We start from the raw sequence: 14,770 nt of genomic DNA, 5'->3' as shown, positions 1-14,770 counted from the left end.
AAATCAGGAGAAACTCCATTGAAGTGTGAATCTACACTGCAGCTAGAGGTGGAATTTCCAACGCGGGTAGATGCATGTGAACTACCTTTCAGCTAGCACGCTAAAAATGCAATTGTAGCAGTGGTGACATAGGCGGGGGACAGGCTTGTCATCCTGAGTACAAACCACTCAGGACCCTAGGGGCTCACTGGGGTGGCTAGCCCATCCCGCCCACCATGGCAACACTGCTATTTTTACTGTGCTAACTTCATCAAAACTAGCATGCGTACATCTACCCAAACTGGAAATTACACCTTCAGCCCAAGTTGGAGACATGCCTGAAAGCAATGGAGTGACATCCGTGCAAAATAGTGCAAGGCTCTGATCCTCCACCAACTAAATCAATTGGAGCTTTGCCAACTACTTCAGTGATTATAGAAGCATTCCCCAACTTAGAGGAATCAGACTCCAAGTTTCTCCTTCAAAATCTCATCTCTTCTTTATTTTGTTTTTTCTAAGACCAATAAAACTATCTTATGGGTTATCTTTTCCCAGGTTTTGTTTTTAAACTGGAATAGATAGTTAGCAATACCAGAACAGTGTATCTGTGTGCGTGTGTGGTACCACTGTCTATTATTAAGATTGCCCAACATTTCCCATTATAAGATCCTGTTTTCAGTTGCCGATAGCTTAGCACAAATAGTTAAAGTTTGGCAGGAATCTTCCATGCTAAATACGCTGAAAAATAAGTTCCTAGGGGTCTCAAACAGGGCACCCAAAACTTGTGGGTGCTTCCATCCTTAATCTCTTTGTGCCTCAGTTCCCCCATCTCTGAAATGGGGATAATAGTACCCCTTCCTCTCACATGAGCATTGTGAAGCTAAACTCATTGTGAAGCACTCAGCTACTGTAGCTATGATCATCATAGAATTTCCTCATTGGAAATTAATAAATCTGTCTTCAGAGCAGGGTTTAAATACTGTGCAGTAATGAAGGCCTGGAGCCACCACAGTTAAGTGAAATAAAAATATTTATTGGAATCATAGAACAGTTGTTCACTGACTGAGAACCATCCATCCTGTGCACTGAATGAGGCCGGAGTCCTGTAAAAAATAATAGTACTGTATTAAATCTTAATGCATACGCACAAGGGGGGTGAATTAAAGTTGCACAGGTGTGGTGTTTAGATGTGCTTGTAATTAGTAGAACTGGGAGCACTGGCTGTTGGGTGTCTGAAAGGACAGGAAGGAGGGGGGAGGAGTTGAGGAGGCTGAGTGAGAGTTAACAGAGGGTGCAGCAGCAGCTTGGTACAGAGGTTTCCACTGTAAAAATAAAGTCCTATTGAAGTTGTTAGTAACTTGCCTGGGTGATGCAACATTTTGGTGACGAGGATGGATCTTCTGCCTCTGAACCCACCTGCACCCTTTCTGTAAAGCCCAGGTGAGCCTCCAATTGCTTTTACTGTCTGGATCCATATGTTTGAGACTTATCTGCTTGCAATCAGTGCTACAGAGATTTTTGAAGTAAGAAATCGTGCTCTACTAATCCACTGCCTTGGAGCAGAAGGGCAGCGTATATTTTACACTTTTCCCCTTGCAGATGATAAATATGAGACTGCACTCACTGCATTAAAGAACTTTTCCATGCCAAAAGTCAATGTAGTAGCTAATCGCTACAGATTTTGCCAGTGTGAGCAGAAACTAGGGGAGACTATAATGCAGTATATTGCTTCCCTGAGGAGTATGATTGTAATTTGTGACTTTGGGATTATGGCAGATGAGATGATTAGAGACCAGCTCACTGAGAAAACAACCATGCTTCGTGTAAGAGAACACTTACTTCTAGAACCACAACTTACACTAGAAAAAGCAATAATCATTGCTACTCAGATGGAGTCAGCTACAGCTGAAGCCAAAATAATGAGCAGAGATACAGAAAGCACAGTCCAGGCTGTGACTCCTTTGCAGAAAAGTTCACTATCACTGCAGACAAACAATTGCAAGGGGAAAACTAATAAAAAGCCACTGAATCAGCAAATGCAAAATGCAGTAAAAGCATGCTTTCGCTATGGATCCCCACATCATCTTGCAAGCTACACAGGATGTCCAGCAAAAGTAGCTCAGTGCAATCATTGCAAAAAGATTGGGCATTTTGCTAAAGTATGTCACAGTAGCCAGTTCAATCAACAGGTGCATGCAGTTACAATGCCAGATGTTACTGTGCTGAGTGCGGACAAAATCACTACTGCACATATTCCAGAACAGATAAAGAGCACTGTAAACATTTCCGCCATACCCTCAGGCAAATCACACTCTATTCAGCTAATATTGGACACTGGCTCAGCAGTATCTATACTACCTGATTCCATTTATTTGCATTACTTTAAAGATGTGCCTCTTACTGATCCCAAACTTCAGTTGGTGTGCTATTTGAAAAACCATATTCCAGTACATGGCTGCCTGTCAGCAATAGTTACTTTTGGTGATTGCTGTGTAACTGCAGAGTTCTACATTGTCCACAAAGGCACTCCTATCCTTGGCAGAGATTTATTGGCTGCTTTAAATCTCAAGGTAGTTAATGGACGAATGATCTTCCTGAGCAAAGCACTCTTGTGGTACACACACCAGGTTGAGGAGAAACTTGGCTGTCCTTATGGGTTTCTGCATAAAGTTAAAATGCGGAATAATGTGATGCCTGTACGACAGAAATTATGGCGCTTATCATTTACAGTCAGGGAAGCTGTTTCAGAGGAACTTGGAAAACTTGTTCAAAATGACATTATTGAAGAGATTAACTCCTCAGAATGGGTTTCACCTATAGTGGTGATGCAGAAGAAGAGTGGAGGCATTCACCTTTGTGTGTACTTAAGGGAGCCAAATAAAGCTATTGTGATTGACAGCCATCCTCTTCCTCACATAGAAGAAGTATTTGCAGAACTCTGTGGAGCAAAGATGTTTTCTACTCTTGATTTGCAGAGCACATGCCGCCAGGTTATGTTGCATATGTTGCATGAAGACAGAAGAGACCTCACAGCATTTATTACACATGAGGGACTATTTCGTTTTAAACATGTTCCATAAGGTCTCGCATCAGCCCCAAGTGCCTTCCAAAAAATGTCATTGATTCTGAAGAATCAACGTGGAGTTCAGTGCTATTTGGATGATATTATCGTGTTTGGAAATACTACTGAGGAGCATGACAATAACCTGCAGTCTGTACTAAACTGCATCAGCAAAGCAGGCCTCAAGCTCAATAGGTCCAAATGCAAATTTAGACAAACTGAACTCTCCTTTCTGGGGCATACAATTTCACAGGCTGGACTAAAACCTGATCCAGATCATATCCTGGCAATTTCAAATGCTTCTCCTCTAACAGATTTGCAAACCTTATGTTCCTTCTTGAGTCTTACCTCCTGGTATGCAAAATTAATTCCCAATTATGCTTCTGTCATTGAACCGTTACGAAAATTACTACAGAGAAGTTCAACCTTAGTGTGGACAATGGATGCTCAAGCTAGTTTTGAAACGGTGAAAGACTTGATTGTACATAGTCCAGTACTTACAATTGTGGGCAATGCAGGACTGAATATGCAATTACTGATGCTTCTGATTATGGACTTGGGGCTGACCTCACACAACTTCATGAGGACAACACAGAGAGGACTGTTGGATTTGCTTCAAGGACGCTGAGTAATGCTGAGAGAAAATATTCTACAGTTGAAAAAGAAGCACTTGCTTGTGTCTGGGCTACTGAAAAATGGAGAACTTACCTATGGGGCTGCATGTTCAAGTTGCGCACAGACCACAGCCCTTTGACGATGTTGCTCACCACGAAAGGACTGGGAAGAGCAGGATATCGTATTGCTAAATGGTCTGCAAGACTACTCTCTTTCAATTATGACCTGGAATATAAGCCTGGAAACACAAATGTGGTAGCTGATTGCCTTTCTCGCTTTCCTTTGCCTTTACCAAATGGTCCACCAGAGGATGAGGATGTAGTTGCACTCTTATTACAAGCACTCTTACTGCAGTTACAAGAGAACAATTTCAAGCTGCTTGTTCAGCATGTCCAATTCCACAAAAACTATGGGAATTTCTGACCGAGATGGCCCAGTAACCCTAAAAACCTTGACCAAGTTTTGCTGCCTTATTTTAGATTTCGGGATGAACTTTCTTTGGTCGATGGCTGTGTGCTACGAGGTACAACTGGCTACTTGTTCCAGAAGAATTACAGTCAGAACTCATACACTTGGCACACGATACTCATCAAGGAATTATCAGAACCAAACAATGACTACGGGATCTGTATTGGTGGCCAGGGATGGACTCTCAAACTGAAGCACTCATAAAATCCTGTGTCACTTACCAAATGCATTATAAGACAGCAGTGACATGTACACCTCCATTACAGCCTGTTCCTCTTCCTGAATCTGCATGGGGAAAAAGTGGCGATTGACATTGTAGGACCCTTTGATACTGCTCCAATTGACTGTCGTTATGCCATCACTTTAATAGACTATTTGAGTAAATGGCCTGAGGAAGCATTTACATCACAAATCTCTTCTGCTACAGTAATTAAGTTCCTCTCTTCAATTTTTAGCAGGGAAGGTAACCCCATAGAACTGGTTTCCAATAATGGTAGTCAATTTACTTCCCTGGAGTTTGAAACTTTTCTAGCAGAGAGGAACATTTTACACAGAAGGTCATCCCTATATTACCCTCAGCCAATGGGGAAATCAAACGGTTTAACAGAAGTTTGAAAGAGTTTGCAAACAGCTAAACTGGAAGGGCGATTGTGAATACCCTTCACTACTGATTTCCTGCAAGCATACTGGGCGACACGACATGCCACAATACAAAGATCACCCGCAGAGTTACTGCATGGGAAACAGATGAATACTAAACTGAACATTGCTGGATTGTTAAAGGCATAACTTGATGTCCCAAACGAGGATGATGTGAGAAAAACAGTTGAACAGAACCAAGCAAAGTCTAAGGCTTTCACAGACAAGCGGCGGAGTGTTAACGAACCAAAGTTTGAGTGTGGTTCCTTCGTTAGAATATGAAAACCTGGAATTTTACACAAAGGGGACCATAAATTCACAGCTCCTCTTAAAATCCTAGAGAAGAAGGGACCTTACACCTATCAACTTTCTGATGGGCGGGTATGGAATGCTTCTTATCTTGCACCTGCCTATGGACCAAGAGGAGATTATGCCAACACCCAGTCTGCATTGGATGACTTCACCATAGAACCATCACAACAAGACATTGCACTGGAACCGGGCCTTGAGAGACGGCCTGTCAGACCCAGACGACCACCTGTCTGGACTAAAGACTGTCATGTAGTACCTACAGTGTTTCCAGTGTAATATTTCTGCCAGTAGAATAGTGTCTTGATTCCTATTTGTTCCTGTGGTTAGAACAACAATGTTTATTTTAATTGGGAAAGTTTCTTAAGAGAGGAGGGAATGTGGTGTTTAGATGTTGGTTGTAATTATTAGAACTGGGAGCAGTGGCTGTTGGGAGTCTGAAAGGACAGGAAACAGCAAGGAGGGGGAGGAGCTGAGGAGGCTGAGTGAGAGTTACAGAGGGTGCAGCAGCAGCTTGGTACAGAGGTTTCCACTGTAAAAATAAAGTCCTGTTGAAGTTGTTAGTAACTTGCCTGGGTGATGCAACAACAGGCTACCTTAATTCTGGCATTTCCTAACTTCTGAGAGGTTGACTTTGCACTTTTAGGAATGTTCTTTTAATGTAGGGTGGGTTTTTTTCTAATACATTTTAGAACTGAGCAAATGATGGATATTTTGGTATGGGGCAGGTGGGTTTGGGGGGATATCCTGTTCAATTTGAAGCAAAACCATTTTTTTTCTGAATTTTTTCATCAAATGAAAACACTTGTAAATCATTTTGTTTTGACTTGAACAAAATGTTTGTTGATTTAAACAGCTTTTTGTTTCAGTTCAGCGACTTACAGGTTGTTCACCCTCTTTTGCTGCATTGTTTTAAAATTCATCAAATTTCAAAATGGAATGTCATTTCAAAATGAAAAGTGAGAACAAAACATTCTGAAATGTTCTTAACAAAATATTTCAAAAGAAAAAAAGTAGAACTGACATGCTCAAAAAGAAACTATTCATATTTCTCTTCCCCCTTTCCCCAACCCCCGTCTGAAACTATTCAACCTGAATTTGTGAATAGTTCTGGAGCACTGAAAAATGCATTTTAAAAAAAAAAGACAAATCTATTTGTTGAAAATTTTTCACCCATCTCTAATGTGTGTGTGCATATATACATACTAAACTTTTAATTTAAAATCAAAACAAATTAGCTTTCCAAAATAATCAAGTCATCTTAGGCTGAAATGTTTGCCTAACTCAGGAATGGTAAAAATCTTTACTTCTGAGTTATAGAAACCCCTGGAAAAAGTGGTTTACAATGAACACCTCTAGCTTAATTATAGCAGCACACAGAACCATATTAATAGTCCATCTGTACTCAGCTCTCTTACAATCTCTTGCAAAAATTGCCCCCAGCTTTTTGGTTCTGTCTAAAAACCAAACTGCATCTGGTCCACAGGTGCCTTAAGTGTCAGGAGACCTGTAACATGCCTGTGTAGCATATAAATAGGTTCACAAATATGCACTGCTTTCAAGCTGGAACTCTGTGCTCTTGCCTAGGCCATCTGGGCTAGATAAAGTGAGGTAAGGTCTGAAATCTTCATTTCTGTTTGTCAAGTCAGGGAGAAGACATATATTTTCCTTGAGTAGGCAGCTAAGGGTGTTGCCAGAGCAAGTTCTACAGCTTGTCGTAAAATGTGGTAGTCGAGAAAGTACAAAGTTTATAATGCAGATAAAAGAGTTAACCTGTTTCTCAACCCCCGAAGTATCTGTTCTGCAGCCCTATAATCGACGAACAACCACCCAGAAGTTTATCAAAGTGCCAGAACTCCAGTGAGCTGCGATCCTCTTGTTTTTTCCAGTTCTGTCATTGTACCATCATCACACCGAGCAGATTCATTGCTTTGGCTAGCAGTTTCAATGTAATAAGAATGGCTTAAAACTAAGAGCTGGACATGTCTAATCACCTGCAGGAGATATGCAGTTCCAAACATGGTGATTTGGGTAGAGCAGACGTAATAGATCCATTTTGTCCTTGCCAGTGCAAGCATTTAAACCAAGGCTTTCTTTCATTGCTGAGGAAATTAAAGAGACTGTCTGTCATTTCCTATCCATTACTAGGCCTATTTCAAGGCACCGATGTTTAAAGTCGTTAAAGGGTTTGGCCATTGCTGTCTCAGAAACCACCTCATCTCTGTGCTGTATTGTAAGATCTATGATCTACTGTCATGTTATGGTTGATGGAGCTCCAGGTCAGGTTCAGATTAAATCTGTGATGGGGAAATCAAGTCTCAGATTGTTTGCTGGGGATAAGGAAGAAATCTCACCCACCCCCGTGGAGCATGTACAGTCAGCAAACTGCATTGTGGAGGGAGCTGTCTTCCTCTGAATCATCAGGCATGACTCTTATTGAAGGCTTGCAGGCAGGATTTTTGTCCTTAAATAGCTAAGAATGTTCTAGGATTTCACAATATCCAGTGGGAAGCTTTGCACCAGCGAATTCCCAGGGTGTAGTGGGGTTGTTTTTTTGTTTGTTTTTTTAAGGAGAGTGGGGTATAAGCTAACATACAAAGATCCAGTATCTCCACATCAACCAATCTGCCCACCACCTGCCAGCAGTGAATGATGTGCTCTGACTCCATTCCAGGAGACTTGGGTTTTTGAATATTAATGGTATTACTGTATTTTATTGCTGCTACCAAAGGCTGTCGAAGGTTCTCAATTTAAATGCTAGCTTAACTGGAAAGGTTGCAGCAGGGTTGAGTGGCAGCCAAAGTCCCCATGAGCCAGCTAAAATGCCTGGAGGCTCCCAAGCACTGCACACTGGCATGATAGTTACACTGCCGCCCTTAGACGATGCTGCATGCTCAGCGAGATATGTTGACTAGTTTGGAGGGACAGGGGAGCAATGTCTTTACCTTCCTTCCCCTCACCCTCTCAGGCACCTGAATGGGCTAGGAGGAAGCAGAGACTTTCTTCTTAATGGGACTTTAGCGAGCTCCTGCTTAAAGAGTAACGGAGGCAATTTGTTTGTGCTTTTTTTTTTTCCTGTTTCTGTATCAAAAAAGGGCAGCCAGAATCTAGCCCTAAATGCCAGCATCTGCTCCCATTGAATTCAGGAGGGCCAGGAATTCCACCACTCTCTTTAATGGCAAAGGCCCCTTCATTCTTGTAAAGTAGTCTATGGTCCAGATTCTCATTTACACTAAGACCTGGTCTACACTTAAAAGTTTTGCCAGGGTAGCTATGCCCATTAGGATTGTGCAAAGAAAACCAAACCTCTCTAACTGACAGAGCTATACTGATTTTTAAAAAAGCCCCAGTACAGATGCAGTTCTTTTGCTGGTTTAGCTTACTTTGCTCATGGAACTGGCTATAACAGCAAAAAGAGCTCTTTTGCTGAGAGAGCTGCATCTCCACTAGGGGGGTTTCCTGGTGTTCATAAGGCCTTAGGCCTGTTTACATCGCTCTAGCAGTCTAATGCTGCCTTAAAGTGGGCAGAAATTACATTTTTATAATCATTTCAACTGTCAGAGCAGTGCAAATAGGAATAAGGCCCTATGGTTTTACCAAATGTCGCTCAAAGCACTTTTTTCTCCCTTCATGTTGATTTTTTGTTATAATGTTTTTTTTTAAATTCTTTTTTCCCCCAAAGCTTTCTCTGATCTGATTTCTTCTGCCCCACATAACAGGAGTGTGGGGCTGTAAATGAATCAAAACTGATAACCTAAAGAGTCAGGTCTTGATCCAGCGAAGCACTTAAACCTGTACGTAACTTCAAGAACTTGAGTAGTCCCCTGAAATCAATGGGGCTCCTTGAATGCTGAAAGAGAAGCATGTATGCTTGAGTGCTCTGATGGGGATTGGGGCTCTAGACATGTGGGTGACCATACAGAAGGATAAGATGTGTGTTGGCTGAACTCCGTTTTGCTATATCTAACATAAATGTTATTATGATGAAGTCATTGTCACTGTCCTGAGGGGAGTCAAGCTTAGTTTTCCTTTAAGAACATAAGAACGGCCATGCTGGGTCAGACCAAAGGTCCATCTAGCCCAGTGTCCTATCTTCTGACAGTGGCTATTGCGAGGTGCCCCAGAGGGAATGAACAGAACAGGTAATCATCAAGTGATCCATTCCCTGTCGTCCATTCCCAGCTTCTGGCAAACACGTGCTAGGGAAAACATCCCCACCCATCCTGGCTAATAGCCATTGATGGACCTATCCTCCATGAATTTATCTAGTTTTCTGAACCCTGTTATAGTCTTGGCCTTCACAAATCCTCTGGCAAAGAGTTTCACAGGTTGACTGTGCGTTGTGTGAATACTTCCTTTTGTTTGTTTTAAACCTGCTGCATATTAAATAGACAGCTTAACTATTTCCTCGACTATTTTAATCAAGGACATAACATAAGAACAGCCATACTGGGTCAGGCCAATGGTCCATCTAGCCCAGTATCTTGTCTACCAACAGTGGCCAATGCCAGGTGCTTCAGAGGAAATGAACAGAACAGGTAATCATCAAATGATCCATCCCCTGTCGTCCTTCCCAGCATCTTGCAAACAGAGACTAGGTACACCAATCAAACTGAAAGTCTCTTTGGAAAAACACATTGTTGAATATACAATATGGCAATGGGCTTCCCTATCTCCACTATCTGGGTTGCAGGTAGAGCTGGGTGGGAACCAGAACTTCCATTCCATGAACAAAATAGAAATGCGGGGGAAAAATGTTCTGATGGGGGATGAAAAAACATTTTCTGCAGAATGGAAATTCTAAAATATTTTAAATCAGGAACATTGAAATGTCAGTATACAAATGAAACATTTCAACATTGTCAAAATTAAACGTTTCAACCTTTATTTACCAGGAATGGGAAGCTCAATAGTGGCCATTTTGATTTCAGTTTTCAGTGATTCAGATAGTCAGGGGAAGAACAAGAGGAGGACTGGTTATTAGGTAGGGATGGCAGGACTGTTTGATAGAAATAAATAAATTCCAAGTCCCTAGGGGGAAGGAGTGAAAGCTAGAAGCACAAGGAATCGTTTTCTGATTGAGGAGGTGTGGCAGCATCTGGGAGCATTTCTCAGTCATGGCACGGCAGACAGATATAGCAGCCTGCCACCACTGCAAAAGAAACTCCCCTGTACACAGAGGGAGACCATAAGGGATCAGTGGCTTGAGAGGGGCACAGACCCATCCTACCGTTGCCAAACCCATGGTATTTGCTACCCACCCCAACATCAGTCTGGCTTCCCAGCTCCCAATTTCCATATGCAGCCCCCCAATACCTTGCCCAGGTCCTGTCCTTGTGGAGTGGGGCCAAGCATGGCTACACCGGAAAGCTGTGAGGAAGTAGGCTACAGAGCTGCTCCTACTGCAGCAGCAGCTTCTGCAAGTGTGGTGGAGGCCCAAGAGAACCTTCCAGTCCTGCTGTCAGGAGCAAGTTTAAAGCTGCTGCTTCCTTGTGTTAATCCCATCAAAGGAGATCTGCTGTATGAGTTCTCTCCTCCAAAGTGCTCTCAGATCAAAGCTCTATCCCCTGTCGCACCATGTGCTAACATGTCTTCCTTTATGATATCCCACCACTTCTTCCTAGGTTGGCTCCTCTGTTTTTTTTCCCTTTAATCTTGATCTGGTGGTCCCTCTTACCCACATAGTTGTTAGGGCTCTGCTTTACATGACCAAACCACGTGAGCCTGAACTCTCTCACTTTTTCATTTATGGGTGTTTCTTTGAGCATGTCTGTGACGTACACGTTCCTCACGCATCTCAACATTCACATTTATGTGGAACAGATCATTTGCTTGTTTCTTCTTTTTTTGTCCATCACTCAGCACCATACCTTAAAATGGGCTGGACCACTGTTTTATAGACTTCAAGCTCAGAGCTATTGGTTGGAATTTCAAAAAGGTGTGTGTGTGTGTGTGTGTACGTGTGTGAGGATGCTGATGTTTTCTTTCCCTCGATGTCATCCTCAAAATCAGTGAAATGGGTTTTGCAGGTGGCTCTGAATGAAGTGAAGTTTGATCCTTCTCATTTCCTCTGACAGAGTTCTATAGTCACAGTCCAGCTCCTGTGAAAGTTCTGTCTGCTACAAGTCTTCCTCTCTTAGTTGACAACTTCATTCTTTTAGTGACATGAAACTGTTGTGTGAGGCTGTTACTGGAGAAGGAGAGGCGATCTCGGTTAGCTAGGGCCAGTGTCATGCAGGCCTTTGAAAATCAGAACAGAGACCTTGATCTGGGCTCTGCGCTCAATGAGGAGCCAGTGAAGGAAGCAGAAAATCAGGGTAATGTGTTCCTGGTAACCCATGTTTCTTAGCAGGCAAGCTGCTGCATTCAGGGTTAGCAGTAGCTTCCTGAAGGCATGGAGCTTCAGGACACGGGACCTCATTCCTACATATGGAAATTGCAGTAACCAACTCTGGAGGTAACAAATATGTGGGTACATGGGGCCAGATCAGGTTCTGATAGGAAGAGGTGTAATCTACTAGCCAGATGCAGGGGTGGAAGTGGGAGTTTTTTGCCACTATGACTTTGGGTGTCCAATTGTAGTGCAGTGTCTAAGAGTGATTGTACAGCGTGAGGGCAGATGGTTTTGATGGTGGGGATTTTAAAGGAAGCAGTGACGTCTTCAGAATGCTTCCTTCTTCCTGCCAACATCACCACAACCTTGTCAGGCTTCGTATTCAACCAGTCTTCATCCAAGGACTGATCTCAGCCAGGCATTTGGGAAGCCAGCAGACGGTGCTGTTAATGTTTCATGTAAGGAAAATGTATAGCACTGCTTATCTCCATACTGCTGGGACTCATGCCAACGTTGCCCAACTCGCTCTACCAATGGCTTCATGCTCAAAGCAGGATCTCCTTGTCCCAAACAAATCCTAGTGACATCTCCCAGATGCGCTTTAGTGAGAGATGGCTAATACTGACTCTACCCATTTGGTATCCCTAGCCTCTGAACTCCCATCTCCAACACACATACACAAAAACCACCCCTCACTGCCCAATTCCATCCCTCTAACATAGCCTCCTGCTAAATTCCTTCCTTAGTCATAGCCACCTGATCACACCACATCCCTAACTCCATTTCTTAGCCTTTGGCCCACCACACACGGGGCAAGAACTGAATGCCTTAGTCAAATCCAAATCTACCATGTCCATTGGCCTATGTGTAAGCAAGACCTATTTAAGCAAGAAAGACATTTTTTTTCTTTTAAAGAAAGTTGAGGTGGTAGGATGGAGATGTATCAAAATCAGTCGTCTTATAGAAGTTCATATATATGAAATGCCTTACTCAACCTTAAATATGGGGATTGCTATCAACTCACTTTAATATGAATAAGTTAATTCATGGATATGATTTCTTAGATTTCCTTTTCATACAGTATCAGAGGGGTAGCCGTGTTAGTCTGGTTCTGTAGAAGCAGCAAAGAATCCTGTGGCACCTTATAGACCTTACTTATACTCTATAAGCGGACTGAGTAATGGGGCTTGGACGGCCCTCACATGGTGGAGTACGGTTTGGTGGGTTCATGGCTTAGGGGATAGAGTCCAACGGGGGGTCCACAGGTTCCGTCCCCCCTGTGGGTGCACAGAGTCACGCCCGCTCACTCCTGGTATTGGCGGTGGCCGGTGACGTGCTCCGTGTAAATGTCTCTGGACCAGCGGATAGTGTCCGAGACCATTAAGCGTCTCATGAGCTGCGCGTAGCGACGGCCCACCCCGCAGGTCCGAAGCACACGTTCGTTGCAAGGGTCCCAGGCGCCCAGGGCCCCCACGATCAGGGCCTCGGTGCAGAGCTCGTAGCCCTTTGACCGCAAGGTGTCCGCCAAGGGGGCGTATTTCTCGAGCTTGCGGGCTCGGGCCTCGCGGAAGGCCGGGGTCCTGTTTTCGAACGGGATCGTCACGTCGACGAGGATGATCTTTTTCCGATCCTCGTCCGTGACGACGATGTCCGGGCGCAGCGGGCTGTCGGTGCCGGGAATGGCGTGGTTGACGGCGATCTTTCCCAGGTGCGGGGCGATGGCCTTCACCAGGCGGTCCTGGATGGCGTTGTGGCGCAGCTGCCAGGCTCTGGCGTGGGGCTTGCAGCTGCATAGGACGTGGGGCAAGGTCTCCATGGCGTACCCACACTTCCGGCAGCGTTTGTCGGGGTTCCCGTGGCGGACGGCTCCGTTGAGGGGGACGCAGTTCAGCCGGGCGCGGTGTATGAACCGCCAGTCGGCGAATCGGGTGAAGCTGCCTGCGGGGAGGAAGTGGTTGCTGGAGCTTTCCAGGTCTAGAGCTTTCGTGGGTGAATACCCACTTCTTCGGATGCAAGTCATTAGTCTTCTTGCATCCGAAGAAGTGGGTATTCACCCACGAAAGCTCATGCTGCAAAACGTCTGTTAGTCTATAAGGTGCCACAGGATTCTTTGCTGCTTTTCATACAGATCACTCTTAAACTCAATGTACATGTGACCCTTGCAGTCCCTTCTAACCCTTCAGTTCTCTATGCCAGCTGATTCACCTTCAGTCACCTCTTTATACACTTTCCCCAGCAGGGAGCAGCATCTCACTGTATGTACCTTTTATGCCTTCATTTGTTACTTACAAAAGTAGTAAAATGACAGTTATGTTTTCTTACTCTTGTATTTAAGTTAATTTACAACCATTTTAATTATAACTAAAGGTTTGTGGGCATTCTTAAGGTTTGGTGACTGGTACTACTTAAAGGGAGCTGTAAAAGTCTCCAAGGAAAGGTAGTGCTAGTTCAAAGAATTCCAACATTACACCATTGCCGTGTATCAGCAGCAACAGACAGGATACTTTACTCAGTAGTTTGGTTTCTTTACCATAACTAGAGATGGCCAAATACTGCAAAAATGTACTTGCAAACATTGTCTGACTAAAACTGTGGGTCAGATCCTCATCTGATCAAGTTATTTAAGCTATGCTGACTTACACCTGTGGAGGACCTGGATCTGGGAATTGATCTGGATGATATTTGACTTTTATTTTATTTTTTTTCTGTGTAGGACAAAATGTTTGTTTCCAAAGATTTTCACAGAAAGCAGAAGTCTCACAAATACACAGCCAGATGCGTGTCTATGCTGGAAGGGTTATCATGGCCATTTTGATAACAATCTCTTCGATTTCCATCCTCTTGGAAATAAGTCAACTTGAGAAGTGGCTACAACATCGTGTGACTGTAGAGAGCAGACACCAAAGCCTGTCAGTGTTCTGCTGAAGGTATAAAACACATTTCCAAAAATGCCTTCTCTTAACACTTGTGCTCTTGAAGATGATTTGCAAAGAATTTTTGAAACATTTTGGCTTTTGCTTTTGGGCTCTTTTTTGCTGCTTTGTAAAGGAGGACTGAAAGGGTGGTTTTGGGGTATGGTGAAGTGGAACTGTTCTCTTATTTCTTAGCTTAAAATATCGGGAACTCCCTATCAGGTCCACTCTGTTTCTTTCTGGAGAACTTTCTGGTCATCTTAGAGATATGAATTGTACAGTCTCATGCCTTAAGGGATGGTGGATTCAGAATCTTTTTATTAAAGGGTTTATTTCTCCAAAGCGTGAATTGAACAAAGTAAATAGGTAATAACAAAAACTAACTCTAAGGTTAAACAAGCAAACTTAAAATCTTCTTACTAAGTTGTTCAGCTTTCACTCTCTGTTCTTGTG

The 14,770-nt window shown here is 43.4% G+C and overlaps 1 long non-coding RNA gene across 3 annotated transcripts in view; it reads left to right on the top strand.

Moving 5' to 3' along the window:
* The window catches only part of LOC123361681, a 55,094-nt gene extending 40,567 nt beyond the window's left edge, over window positions 1-14,527 (top strand). For all 3 annotated transcript variants that reach the window (XR_006576190.1, XR_006576189.1, XR_006576191.1), the window contains exon 4: window positions 14,119-14,527. This is a non-coding gene — a long non-coding RNA (uncharacterized LOC123361681). The remainder of the gene's footprint in view (window positions 1-14,118) is intronic.
* The last annotated feature ends 243 nt before the right edge of the window (window positions 14,528-14,770 follow it).

Source organism: Mauremys mutica, chromosome 1, assembly GCF_020497125.1.
Source record: "Mauremys mutica isolate MM-2020 ecotype Southern chromosome 1, ASM2049712v1, whole genome shotgun sequence".
In the NCBI taxonomy this organism is placed as follows: domain Eukaryota; kingdom Metazoa; phylum Chordata; order Testudines; family Geoemydidae; genus Mauremys; species Mauremys mutica.
This window is presented reverse-complemented; position numbering and strand designations above follow the sequence as displayed.